This window comes from Lissotriton helveticus, chromosome 12 (genome assembly GCF_964261635.1).
Source record: "Lissotriton helveticus chromosome 12, aLisHel1.1, whole genome shotgun sequence".
Lineage (NCBI taxonomy): Eukaryota > Metazoa > Chordata > Amphibia > Caudata > Salamandridae > Lissotriton > Lissotriton helveticus.
Window position 1 is genome coordinate 6,308,421 of NC_136073.1, and position 14,884 is coordinate 6,323,304.

General features: G+C 49.9%; 1 protein-coding gene across 2 annotated transcripts in view; it reads left to right on the top strand.

Moving 5' to 3' along the window:
- Positions 1-1,382: 1,382 nt before the first annotated feature.
- SBNO2 (strawberry notch homolog 2) overlaps positions 1,383-14,884 on the top strand; it is a 324,007-nt gene continuing 310,505 nt past the window's right edge. Inside the window, exon 1 of one of the 2 annotated variants that reach the window (XM_078669941.1) lies at positions 1,383-1,467. The gene's annotated coding sequence lies outside the window, so the exon portion shown is untranslated. The remainder of the gene's footprint in view (positions 1,468-14,884) is intronic. The other variant, XM_078669940.1, reaches the window with a different exon arrangement.

Sequence of the window (14,884 nt, forward strand, 5' to 3'; positions counted from 1 at the left end):
TGGTCGAAGGCGACGTGGGTGCTTGTGGAGAAGATGGGGTCCAGCGTGTGGCCGGCGGCGTGGGTGGGTGCGGTGACGAGTTGTCTGAGGCCGAGGTTGGCGAGGTTGTCGATCAGCTTGGCGGAGTAGGCGTCGTCGTTGTTCTCGAGGTGGAAGTTCAGGTCCCCGAGGAGGATGTAGTCGGTGGAGGCGAGTGCGTGGGTGCTGGCGAGGTCGGCGATGGAGTCGCTGAACTGAGCCCGGGGTCCGGGAGGTCTGTAGACGAGTGTTCCTCTGAGGGTGATGTTGGGGTCGGTGTGGATCCGGAAGTGCAGGTGTTCGGCGGTGTTGAGTGTGTCGTCTGCGTGGGTGGCGATATTGATGGTGGACTTGTGGACGATGGCTATTCCTCCTCCGATTCCTTTGGCGCGATCCCTGCGGGTAATCTTGTAACCGTCCGGGATGGCTATGGCCAGGGCCGGACTGGGAACAAAAACCGGCCCTGGCAAAGTGCTCGGCCGCCCCCCCAGGGGATTGGGGGTGCCGCCGAGCTCTTTGCCTGGGCCGTTTTTCAGCCGATTTTGTTACAGGGCAGATTTTGAAACGGCCCTGTAACAAAAAGTTTGGTGGCTCTGTCGCAGGTGAAGCTGCAGGTGCGGCAGGAGAAGGGTCCGTGGGTCCGTTTTGGGGCGGCCTGGAAGCAGGTGTGGTTTCGGCCGTTGTTGAGTACGTGGAGGGTGCTGGCCCCTTGGGGCCTCTGCATGCCACTGGGGTCCTCTCAGGGCCGCTGTGTGGCCCCCTGGAACTCCCACACTCTCCGTTGTCCTCTTGGGGCCCCTGTATGCCTCAGGGGTCCTCTTGGGGCCCCTGTGTGGCTCCCAGGATCTCCCACACTCTCTGTTCGCCCCTTGGGGCCCCTCTCAGGGCCCCTGTGTGGCCCCCTGGATCTCCCACACTCTCTGTTGTCCTCTTGGGGCCCCTGTATCTCCCACACTCTCCGTTGGCCCCCTGTATGCCTCAGGGGTCCTCTCAAGGCCCCTGTGTGGCCCCCTGGATCTCCCACACTCTCCGTTGGCCCCTTGGGGCCCCTGTATGCCTCTGGGGTCCTCTCTGGGCCCCTGTGTGGCCCCCCGGATCTCCCACGCCCTCTCTTGACCCCTTGGGACCCTTGTATGACTCGGGGGTCCTCTCTGGGCCCCTGTGTGCCCCCCCGGATCTCCCACACTCTCTCTTGGCCCCTTGTATGTCTCGGGGGTCCTCTCGGGGCCCCTGGTGTCCCTGTGAACCCCTCTGCCCGTCTGGTGGCCCCTGAAGCCCCTCGGGGCCCCTTGATATTCCTCGGGGCCTCTCTTGGCCCCTCCAGCCCCCGGGCTTCCCCGTTCCGCCCCGCCCGCTCTGACGTCACGGACCGGAAGTTCGTCGATCCCAAGATGGCGGCGCCAACCAGGAAGTGAGAAGAAGGGAGAGGAGCGGCGGCCGGGGGCGCAGGTGAGGGGCCCCGCCGAGCGGGGGAGGGGGCAGGGGCTGGAGCGGGGGGGCCGCCTCCCTCAGCGACCGGGGAGGGGAGGCCAACCCCCCCTTCCACCCCAGGGCTCGAGCTACCTGAGGGGAGGGGAGGGGACAATACAGAGGGGCACCGGGGGGGAGCACTGCGAGGGGGGGCACAAGACAGAGGGAGGAGGGGACAACACAGAGGAAGGGCCCAACCCTGAGGGGGGAGGAGGGGACACAAGACTGAAGGGTGGGTGAGGTGGAGCACAACTGAGAGGAGGACAGGAGGGGACAGTACTGAGGGGAGAGAAGAGGGGACAAGACAGAGGAAGGGCCCAGCTCTGAAAGGGGTGAGGAGGGGGCATAAGATTGATGGAGAGATGGGGACAATACAGAGGAGAGAGGAGGGATAACTGAGAGCTGACGAGGGGGCACAAGACTGATGGAGAGAAGGGGACAATACAGAGGAGAGAGGAGGGATAACTGAGAGCTGATGAGGAGGGGGCACAAGATTGATGGAGAGAAGGGGACAATACAGAGGAGAGAGGAGGGATAACTGAGAGCTGATGAGGAGGGGGCACACGACTGATGGAGAGAAGGGGACAATACAGAGGAGAGAGGAGGGATAACTGAGAGCTGATGAGGAGGGGGCACACGACTGATGGAGAGAAGGGGACAATACAGAGGAGAGAGGAGGGATAACTGAGAGCTGATGAGGAGGGGGCACAAGACTGATGGAGAGAAGGGGACAATACAGAGGAGAGAGGAGGGATAACTGAGAGCTGATGAGGAGGGGGCACAAGACTGATGGAGAGAAGGGGACAATACAGAGGAGAGAGGAGGGATAACAGAGCTGATGAGGAGGGGGCACACGACTGATGGAGAGAAGGGGACAATACAGAGGAGAGAGGAGGGATAACTGAGAGCTGATGAGGAGGGGGCACAAGACTGATGGAGAGAAGGGGACAATACAGAGGAGAGATAACTGAGAGCTGATGAGGAGGGGGCACAAGACTGATATAAGGAGAAGAGGGGACAAAACAGAGGAGGGGCCCAGCTCTGAAAGGGATGAGGAGGGGGCACATGATTGATGGAGAGAAGGGGGATAACTGAGAGCTGATGAGGAGGGGGCACACGACTGATATAAGGACAGTAGGGGACAACCCAGAGAAGAGTACAATACAGAGCTGAGATGGGCAAACTGAGGGGAGTGAGGAGGGGACACGACTGAGAAGGAGCTGAAAGGAGAAGAAACAGCATGGAGAGGAGGAAACACAACATTGAGGGAAGTGGACACAACACTGAAGGGATGGAGCACGGGACAATACTGAGGGTAGAAGAGGTGTCAAAGCACTAAGCGCCAGAGAGAAAGGAGGGAACACTACTGAGAGGAGGACAATACTGAGGAGTAAACAACACCTAGGGGAGAAGAGGGGTCACAGCATGGAGGTGAAGTGAGGAGGGAGCATCATTGAGAAAAGGAGGAGCACAATGCTCATGGAGTGAAAACAACACAGCCCGGGAAAAGATGTGTCGCGATACTGAGAGGGAGTGATGAGGGAGCAGTAATAAGGGAGAAGAAACAACTAAATGGAGAGGAGGGACCAGGACTGAGAGAAGAGGATCATATACTGAGGAAACAACACTAAAGGGGAAGAGGGGAACAACGCTGAGGGTGGTGAGGAGGGGGACATGGCTGAGAGAAGGGGACATGACTAAGAGAAAGGGAACAAATCTAAGAGAGAGCAGAAAACACTTAGAAGAGATGAAGGGTTACAGCACTAAATGGGGGTGATGCAGAGGAGGGGACTCGACAGAAGTAGGGACAGTACTGAGGGAAAGGAAACCATGCTGAGGGGAGGTCAAAGCACTGAAGCGAGTGAGGAGGGGTCACGACTGACAAAAGGAGAGGGGAGAGCCAATATCGAGGGGGAGAAAACAGAGAAGGTGTCATAACACTGAGGGGAAGTGAGGAGGAGACAATATCGAGGGAGAGTAAACAACACTGAGGGGAGAAGAGACCCAACAGTTAGAGAAGAAGAAACAACATACTGAGTGGAGAAGAAAGGTTACAATACTTGGGGAAGGAGGAAGGGACATGACTGAGAAGAAGAGAGAGGACAATAATGAGGGAGAATAAACATTGCTTAGGTGACACAATACTGAGGAGGAGAAATGAAACTGTTGTAGTAAGAGGAGACTACAATACTAAGGAAGATGAAACAAAGCATGGGGGAAAGAGTGGGCTCACCACTGACAGGACTGTATTGAGGGGGAAGAAACAATACTTGAGGTCTGATTACAAGTTGCACCTAATATTCTGACACAATGCGAAAACGCCTGTATACACATGGATTGGAATTACGAGTTTGGTTTTATTGAGCTTATCCGATAATTATCGGATGTGTTAAATAACTCAACATTCATTAGATTAGATTAGATTTTGGCAGGTTAAACTTGTTGAAATTTAACATAGGGAAAACATATAGTATTTACTGTATCATGTTATTCCCCATGAACTTGTAATAGGTGTTATTTATCGCACCCAATAAATAACTTGCCTCGTGGTATCGTTATGGTAATGAAGCTTATAAAGCACATCGTCACCTGTCAGTTTAATGGCACTGAGGAGGGAACAAAAGAGAATACAGGTGGGTAGAGAATTAAGTTTGTAGGTTTGTCAGAGAATAAAGATATAGGTGAGTGAGGAATTTGTTGTAGACTTGTCTGAATACCCATGTTTTTAATGCTTTCCTGAATTCTAAATAACAAGGTGCTGATCTTATTTCGGTGAAGAAAGAATTGCATAGGTTGGAGGACAAAGACCTAAAATCAAGCGCTGCCCTACCTCCTCTTAAACTTGGGAATTGGCATTCGGTTCAAGTGGGCAGAACATAATGAGTGCTTGTGAAGTCAAGAACTGATAAAAGAGGGGCTTCTGTTATGGGGTGATTTGAAAATGATGCATCCGGCTTTAAAGATCGATCTTTGTTCTACAGGCAGCCATTGGAGGTTTTTCATGAGAGGGGTGATGTGGCATCGCTTTGGTTGTTTATAGCTTAGGTTGCTTGCTTCTGAGCGATTTGGAGCCTTTTGGTAAGGCATTTGGGAAGGCCAACATATAGAGAATTGTCATAGTCAATTCTTGAAATGACAAGGGCGTTTACCTCTTCGATAAGGGCCTGCAAAGTGAGGAATTTGTCAATTTTCTTAATTATACAGAGCATTAGGAAGGAGGAGGAAATTACTGAGGCAATTTCACTCTTTGTAGAGATTTCAGGATAAGTAGTCACTCCAAGACTTTTCACTGCTTTTTTTGGATTAGGGTAGGTTCCCAACTCGGACGGCCAAAGTGAGTCGGTCGAGTATTTTAGCTTCTTTTTAGTGATAATGAGCTGTGTTTTTTCCGTATTTAATTTCAAGTGATTGCTGTTCATCCATTCACGGATATACAGCATTGTAGATTGAAAGTGTACCTTGGATTGGGAATGTTATTGAGTCTGAGGAGTAGTTGCATATTGTCTACATAGTTGTAGATGATACAGTTCAGTTTTTTGAGAGTGGGACAAAGGGGCAAATATAAATGTTGTATAGATGAGGGGGGATTGGGATGATCCCAGGGGGACTCCACAATCTAAATGGACGTTGAAAGAAGTAAACGGAGTTAAAGCAGTCTTTCAAAAAGGAGGCAATCAAGAGAGCGTTGGGCCCCTCAGCCCAGCTGCCCGGTATGATCTACTAAGATGTTATGGCCCACAGTGTCGAAAGCTACTGATAAATCGAGGAGGACCAGTGCCGGTGTACGACTGCTATTCGAGCGCTTATCAACCATCACTGAGAGGGCGACTTACTCTGTAGAATGAGCTGGATGAAACCCGGCGGGACATGGGTCTAAAAATTCAGACTCTCCTATAAAGGTGCAGTGGTTGCGTGCTACGTGCACCTCTAATACTTTTGCTAGATGTTGGGGTGATAAATAACACATTGACTCGTAATCAGGCCCTGAGGGTGGGGGGACAAAAGAGAGGGGGTGGGGTCAGGAGGGGACACGACTGGGAGAGTAATGGATGTGATGGATAGGAGAGGGCATGACTGAGAGAAGGAGGGGTACAATACTGGGGGAGAGAAAGCAACACTGGGAGGAAAGTGGAGGGACAATATAGAGACAGGAAACAACATTGAGGGGAGACTACGTAGAGGTAGCGGGGAGAGGATACGACTGGGAGAAAGAAAGGAGGGGATAATACTGAGGAGAGAAGAGGAAAGGAAACCATGTGGAGAGGAGGGAACACAACAGTGAGCGGAGAATTGGGCTCACGCTACTGAGAGGGAGCGAGGAGAGGATACAACTGGAGAAGGAGAGGAGGGAACAATACTGAGGGGGGATGAGGGGGTCCCAATACTTGGAGGAAAGGAAACCATGTGGAGAGGTGAGACCACAACACTGAGGAGAGAAAAGTGGCCAGAATACTGAGAGGGAGCAAGGAGAGGATATGACTAAGAGAAGAGGAGAAGGAGGAAACAATACTGAGGGAGAAAAAACACTAAAGGAAGATTGGTGGGGGGGGGTCCCAAAACCGAGAGGAGAAGTCACAACACTGAGGAGCATGGCAGAGGAGAAATAAGACTATTGGAGCAGATAACAATACTCAGGAATCAGACACAACACTTGTGGTAGAGAGGGTTAGAACTTGGGCGAATAGGTGACGTTAAAACGTATGCCATTACATCGCATGCCGTTGCAACGCAAACTTTTACTCCGACTTTCTGTTGGGGGGGCGGCGCTGGAAGTTGGAATAGATTAATTTTCTATTCCAACACCAATGTGTGCAACAGTATGGAAGGTGTTGGAGTTAAATCCAACACCTTCTACCCACTGCTGCACACCTTTTGCCTTGCAGCAACATGCGATGTAATGGCATGCGTTGTAATAGTTTAGTTGTAAAGGATGTCTCCCGCTTGGGCTGAGTCAGGTACCTGAGGGAGGACGGCAGAGAGGCACAATCCAGAGCGACTGAATGAAACACATTACACAACGGCAACAATACTCACAGGAGCGTCAACAAAACAGGGGAGCTTAGGAGGCACAATACTGAGAGGAGAGGGCACAGGGCTGAGAGAGTAAGAAGGGAATAAATACTGATGGGAAGAAGCAGTATAGATGAGCGGACTTAAGATTGGACGGCCAGAGTAGGAAATGCAATTTTAACGAGTAATGGAAGGAGACCGTGATGAAGTGAGAGGAAACAACACAGGGGTAGCACAATACTGAGGGGAAGAGACTAGACAAAGAGAAGAAAAGGGGACACAGTGAGATGGACACAGTATTGATGGGGGTTAGGAAGGTAGATGACTGTGGTGGAGAGAGGTGGGCACAATAAAGGGCAATGAGGGGACATGATACTGAGATGAAAGGAAACAAAACTGAAGAGAAAGATGGAGACAGGCTACTGAGAGGAAGAGAGGACACAATACTCAGGAGGGGTACAAGACTGGAGGAGGAGCAGAGGGGGCTTGAGGTGGGGAGGGGACAGTACAGAGGTGAGAAGAAACAGTAATGAGAACATAATACAATTCTCAGACTGGAACTCTGAGTGGAAGGAACAATAATGAGTTGAGAGGAAACAAAACAGAGGAGAGGAGGCGGCACGATAGTAAGAGGAGGAGACTGAATGGTGATTGTAGGGACACAATACTGAGTTAAGAAGACCGAGGCTGAGAGACAATACTTAGGATGAGTGAGGGGGAGGAGGATGCTCCAGACAGGACGAGGCAGACTTAGGAACTATTGAGGTGAGAGGAAACAATACAGAGAGGTAACACAGTATTGAGGAGTGTCGAGGGAACGCAATACCTATGGGAGGGAGGAAACTACACAGAAGCGGAGAGGATCTGATACAGGGGGGTAGGAGGGGACACAATACTGCGGGGCAGAGGAATGAGCAGAGGAGGCAGGATACAATACTCAGAGGATGGGTAAAAGACTGGAGATGTTTGAAACAGGGAGGGAACACAGTACTGAGGGGCAGAGGAGGCAGGAGACAATACTCAGAGGAGGGGTACAAGACTGGAGGTATTTGAGACAGGGAGGGGACAAAGTCCTGGGGGGCAGAGGAGGCAGGAGACAATACTCGGAGGCGGGGTACACGACTGGAGGTGTTTGAGACAGAGATGGGACACAGTACTGTGGGGCAGAGGAGGCAAGAGACAATACTCGGAGGAGGGTTACAAGACTGGAGGTGTTTGAGACAGGGAGGGGACACAATACTGCGGGGCAGAGGAATGAGCAGAGGAGGCAGGATACAATACTCGGAGGAGGGTTACAAGACTGGAGGTGTTTGAGACAGGGAGGGGACACAATACTGCGGGGCAGAGGAATGAGCAGAGGAGGCAGGATACAATACTCGGAGGAGGGTTACAAGACTGGAGGTGTTTGAGACAGGGAGGGGACACAATACTGAGGGGCAGAGGAGGCAGGAGACAATACTCGGAGGAGGGTTACAAGACTGGAATTGTTTGAGACAGGGAGGGGACACAGTACTGATGGGCAGAGGAATGAGCAGAGGAGGCACGATACAATACTCAGAGGATGGGTAAAAGACTAACGGGGTTTGAGACAGGGAGGGGGGCACAGTAGTGAGGGGCAGAGGAGGCGGGACACTATACAAAGAGGTTGAAACATAATAGTGGAAGGAACAACACTGAGGGGGACTGATGAGGGTACACAAGATTGAGTGAGATGGGAATACACACTGGAAGGGAAGGGTTGAATATTGAGGCGGAAGAAGGACCCTTACTGGAGGAGGGATGACATGGATTGAGTGGACACTATTTGAGGGAGCATAGAGGGTGTAAAAATTCGGGGGCTGACAAAAGAAAGGATACAGTGGTTAAGCGATCTTAGCCGTGGAGGTGGCATTGCTGCATTATGAGGATGAGGCCCAGTACTAGAAGGGGAGACGAGGGGAAGCAGTTATGTGTGTATTGTTTGGTATTTCTAAAGCATGAACATAGCTGGCTGGCAATGGAGTGCTGTACTGGCGGCATGCACCCGGGGGAGGGGGGGTACATATGGGGGGAACGGACAGATGAAGGAGGTAAATCTGGTGGAAGGGGTGATTTGCCTATCTGAAGGTACTGATCCTCGAAGAGGCGAGTTTCATGAGTGGGAATGATGAGGGGACACAGAGAGGTGGCTGTGACGAGAGGACACAGTTTTGAGGGGAGTGAGGGGGCATTGTACTGGGATGAAGTAAGGAGGGGACTGTGAATGTGCAAGGAGGTGAGGAGAGTGGTCCGGTGGCCACATTTGATAATGAAATATGCAGAGAGAAGAATCATAATAGTAAATATCTGCGAGGATCCAGCCATCACGGGCATATATTGGTCTTTTGCTTCTTGCCGTGTGCTCAGTAGGGAGCATGGACTAGGGTGGTCTACTATGTGGCGGTCCCCTTGACTCTACAACTTTTTAACTGAACTCTTGAGCGCCATAAAACAGTCCGAGACACAGGTCAGCGTAGATCTTCTTTATTCCTCCATTCACGTTCTAGCCAAACTAACCAACACGTGTTTCGTCTTTTACAGACTTCTTCAGGGCAAATAAAACTTGGTATCATCCCAGTACGAATGCCAGTTGTCAATACAAACCGTATATCCGACAAAATCGAAGTGCTTGATAATAGACATGAAAGACAAGGAACAGAGTTCTATCTTCTCTTCCCCACTCCCAAGTTGTGACCATGTCCTATTTAGGCCTGGGTGGGGAACTTCGCTCTGTTATCGGAGTTTTTTGCACTCCGCACTCCACCGAGCTCACGGAGTGCAGAAAACTCCACTTCCCGATGTGCAGCGGAGTTTTTTCCCTGCTTGCGATTGCGAACCGTAAGTTCACGAGCGAGAGCTGCCGCTTGGGTAAAATTTCTACCCGCGTGGCAGGAATATCAGCACAAACTGCAGTTTGCACTGCACTCCGCCACTTGCGGAACTTCGCAGAGTTTATATGTAACTTTGCGGAGATCCAAGTAGCAAAACTCCCCGAACTACGCCAGGGCCTAGTACTATTGAGGAAATGCTAAAGTAGCTCCAGTCCCAAATCATGAGTTATATTTGTGTAGAGAGACACTACATCAAGGGTTACCAGCGTCACCCCCTTACCCCATGTCACATTGATCATTAGATTCAAGATATGCTCAGTATCATGTACATATGATGGTAAAAAGCTGTAAAGGGTCCAGGAATACATCACCATGTTCTGACAGTCTTTCAGCAGGTGAACCAATGCATGAAATAATTGGGCAGCCAGGAGGAAAGGGCAATTGTTTGTGGACTTTGGGCAGTGCATAAAGGCAAAGAAAGGCACCTTGGTCTATACACCAAAAGGTACATGTGCTCATCCTAATGGAATAAACCGGTATTGAACCAGCCTTTCAGCTTTGTATTAATCAGGTGACTCATATTAGGTATGGGGTTGTTGTCACACCATAAGTAACATTGTGTGTCAGAAAGTAAGGTCATAACCTCATAGTCATGTTCTCCGTTATCCATAATAACATTATTAGCTCCCTCATCGGCTTTCTTTATGATTCTACATCGGTCTTGTTTAATTTAATTTAGAGCTTGTCTTTCCAGTTTGGTCAGATTGTCATATCTCCCAGTTCTATTGTTTTCCAAAGCCCCCAACCACTTATCCAGGTCAAGAAAAATAACCTTATAAAAAGATCAACGTTATTGCCACTCTGTAATTGAGCGGTAATGTTAGACTTCCTTTTCAGAGCACTGCCAATATTGTTGCATTTGTGTTTATCTCCAGGTCATGTAACAGATTTGTAAGAACAGATGGTTCATTATCATGGTCTGAAATATACATTAATATTGCCATATCATAAATATACTTTGTGGAAGAATTGCTAAAACATAAAGTAGTTTTGCTGCCACACAAGCAATTGTTTAGTTCTAATTTTTTAAAAGATCTTTTGTAATTGATACACATTACATTGTTCAGTTGGGCAAAACCCCATACCTTTACTAAGAACTGAAGGCATATCCATAGAGAGAGTTTTCTTAGATAAGTTAATCACAGAGACTTCATGATTACCATATTTACCAAGCTCAATCCTCTATCGTGTTCTATGTTAGTTTTATTCCTGGGATACACCATTTCTTTTGATTTCAGGACCTGGTCTGCATTCCTTTCCTTTCTGTTATCTGCTCCCCCTCCTCTTTTACCCAATCTCATTGTCTTTGACTATTTCATTATGTTTCTTGACTATACTTCTGTTGTCAATCCCGATTCTTTTAATTTCTTTTAAAAGGTATTGTTGATACCTGTCTGTCCTGATGTTCCTTACCCTAGGTTATTTATTTCCTCACTGTTGCTACTAAATTGAATACTAGAGCAAGTATCACTAGTGCTTGGTGAACCTATTTCCTGTATTAAATGTTTATTATTCATAACTAAATGATCAAACTTTTTAGCGACTGTGAATTCAAGTCCCTGGTTCGTACTGTGTGCTCAGTAGGGTGAATGCAGGAGGGTGGCCTACTGTGTGGACCGTGTTGAGATGTACGCTTGGTCCTTGCTGATTGCCAGTAGGGTACATGGAGTAGGATGATCTACTGTGTGGAATCATGTGGAGAAGACCACTTGGATATTCCTAGATTTAAGCGTTCTTGGAAGGGGGGGGCCTTCAGTGTGGCTGCTGCACATTTATGGAACGAACTACCACAGAGTGTCAGACAAATTGACTCTCTGATTGAGTTCAGAAAGAGCCTGAAAACTTTCCCAAGGACTGATCTCCCTTTTCCTGATACTTTGGCCCGTTCGCATGTCGGTTATTTTTTTAATCTAAGCACCAGGATACCCGTAGGGTGGCAGTTTGCACTATATAAGAAGCTTTTACAATTACATAAACATATGTGGGTAACCTTGTCCAGCTACTTCCTACTCATTGTTCTCATGGTTCAAGGCAAAGCCTTCATTCCATGGCGTGGTTGCAAGCAAGGTTGGTTGTGAATATCCCTGTATTTCAGCAATTGAACAGTTGCTGCCTTGTCCACTTTCGTGCTAACGGAAGCCCGTCCATGGGTGAAATCTGTGTGTGATGTGGATGCAGTTGTGTGTCTGTGAATGTTTCTTGGGTAATTTGGACTCGGCCGGGCATCAGTAAGTATGCGCCTGGCGTGGGTACCAGTCACTTGTGGCCTATATGTCTATCTACGGCAGATTGGATGCCGCTGCTTGTCTTTGTGCCCATCTGAGACAGATGTGTACATGGATTCTTGTAGAGGTCTGGGGTAAATATAGATGTTGGGGTACAACTATGATGCTGGTACTAGACTTAGCGTCTCTTTATAACAGATGTGGGTGCAGGTGTAAGTATGAGTACGGTGCTGATACCTGTCTGATCTCGCAGATAAAGGGAGTGGTTCAGATGTGGGCATGGGCTTAGGCGTTGGGTGTATGGCAGGTCTGGGTGTGAGGTGATGTTTGGATATAAGACTGATGTGGACAAGGGTTTCACATCTGAGATCATGGGGCCGATGTGGAGGCAGCTTCACGTTAGAGGGTGTGGTGCAGGATTGATGCAGGTTCATGTTTAAGCAGATGGAACAGATGTGGGTGCAGTTGACTTTTGGGTATGGGACAGATGTCATTGTGAGTTCATGTGAAAGTTTGTGTGGCGGATAAAATGCAGGATCACATCTTTGGTTGTGGGGCAGATGTCTGCATGAGTTCACGTGTAAGCGTGTGGGGCAGATGTGGATGCAGGTTCATGTGTAGGGATACCGGGCATATGTCAGTGTGAATTCATGTGTAAGAGTGAAGGGTATATGTGGATGCAGGCTCACGTGTAGGGATACCGGGCATATGTCAGTGCGAGTTCATGTGTAAGAGTGATGGGTATATGTTGATGCAGTTTCACTTGGAAAGGTATGAGGCAGATGTTGGTGTGAGTCCACGTGTGAGGCAGCTGTTCATGCAGGCTCACGTGTTGTGACATGGGGCAGATGGTGTGAGTTCACGTGTAAGGGTGATGGGTATATGTTGGTGCAGGTTCACTTGGAAGGGTATGAGGCAGACGTTGGTGTGAGTCCACGTGTGAGGCAGCTGTTCATGCGGGTTCACGTGTAGGGACACGGGCAGATGGTGTGAGTTCATGTGTAAGAGTGATGGGTATATGTTGATGCAGGTTCACTTGGAAGAGTATAAGGCAGACGTTGGTGTGAGTCCACGTGTGAGGCAGCTGTTCATGCAGGTTCACGTGTAGGTACATGGGGCAGATGGTGTGAGTTCACGTGTAAGGGTGTTGGGTATATGTTGGTGCAGGTTCTCTTGGAAGGGTATGAAGCAGGTGTTGCAGTGAGTCCATGTGTAAGGCTTTGGGGCTGAGTTGTATGTAGGTTCAGGTGTTGGGACATGGGGCAGATGGTGTGAGTTCACGTGTAAGGGTGATGGGTATATGTTGGTGCAGGTTCACTTGGAAGGGTATGAGGCAGACGTTGGTGTGAGTCCACGTGTGAGGCAGCTGTTCATGCAGGTTCACGTGTTGGGACATGGGGGCAGATGGTGTGAGTTCACGTGTAAGGGTGATGGGTATATGTTGGTGCAGGTTCACTTGGAAGGGTATGAGGCAGAAGTTGGTGTGAGTCCACGTGTGAGGCAGCTGTTCATGCAGGTTCACGTGTTGGGACATGGGGCAGATGGTGTGAGTTCACGTGTAAGGGTGATGGGTATATGTTGGTGCAGGTTCACTTGGAAGGGTATGAGGCAGACGTTGGTGTGAGTCCACGTGTGAGGCAGCTGTTCATGCAGGTTCACGTGTAGGTACATGGGGCAGATGGTGTGAGTTCACGTGGAAGGGTGATGGGTATATGTTGGTGCAGGTTCACTTGGAAGGGTATGAGGCAGACGTTGGTGTGAGTCCACGTGTGAGGCAGCTGTTCATGCGGGTTCACGTGTTGGGACATGGGGCAGATGGTGTGAGTTCACGTGGAAGGGTGATGGGTATATGTTGGTGCAGGTTCACTTTGAAGGGTATGAGGGAGACGTTGGTGTGAGTCCACGTGTGAGGCAGCTGTTCATGCGGGTTCACGTGTCGGGACATGGGGCAGATGGTGTGAGTTCACGTGTAAGGGTGATGGGTATATGTTGGTGCAGGTTCACTTGGAAGAGTATCAGGCAGACGTTGGTGTGAGTCCACGTGTGAGGCAGCTGTTCATGCGGGTTCACGTGTAGGTACATGGGGCAGATGGTGTGAGTTCACGTGGAAGGGTGATGGGTATATGTTGGTGCAGGTTCACTTGGAAGGGTATGAGGCAGACGTTGGTGTGAGTCCACGTGTGAGGCAGCTGTTCATGCGGGTTCACGTGTTGGGACATGGGGCAGATGGTGTGAGTTCACGTGGAAGGGTGATGGGTATATGTTGGTGCAGGTTCACTTGGAAGGGTATGAAGCAGGTGTTGCGGTGAGTCCACGTGTGAGGCAGCTGTTCATGCAGGTTCACGTGTAGGGACATGGGGTAGATGGTGTGAGTTCACGTGTAAGGCTTTGGGGCTGAGTTGTATGTAGGTTCAGGTGTAGGGGTATGGGGCAGATGGTGTGAGTTCACGTGGAAGGGTGTTGGGTATATGTTGGTGCAGGTTCACTTGGAAGGGTATGAGGCAGACGTTGGTGTGAGTCCACGTGTGAGGCAGCTGTTCATGCAGGTTCACATGTTGGGACATGGGGCAGATGGTGTGAGTTCACTTGTAAGGGTGATGGGTATATGTTGGTGCAGGTTCACTTGGAAGGGTATGAGGCAGACGTTGGTGTGAGTCCACGTGTGAGGCAGCTGTTCATGCAGGTTCAAGTGTTGGGACATGGGGCAGATGGTGTGAGTTCACGTGTAAGGGTGATGGGTATATGTTGGTGCAGGTTCACTTGGAAGGGTATGAAGCAGGTGTTGCAGTGAGTCCATGTGTAAGGCTTTGGGGCTGAGTTGTATGTAGGTTCAGGTGTTGGGACATGGGGCAGATGGTGTGAGTTCACGTGGAAGGGTGTTGGGTATATGTTGGTGCAGGTTCACTTGGAAGGGTATGAGGCAGACGTTGGTGTGAGTCCACGTGTGAGGCAGCTGTTCATGCAGGTTCACGTGTTGGGACATGGGGCAGATGGTGTGAGTTCACGTGTAAGGGTGATGGGTATATGTTGGTGCAGGTTCACTTGGAAGGGTATGAGGCAGACGTTGGTGTGAGTCCACGTGTGAGGCAGCTGTTCATGCAGGTTCACGTGTTGGGACATGGGGCAGATGGTGTGAGTTCACGTGTAAGGGTGATGGGTATATGTTGGTGCAGGTTAACTTGGAAGGGTATGAGGCAGACGTTGGTGTGAGTCCACGTGTGAGGCAGCTGTTCATGCAGGTTCACGTGTAGG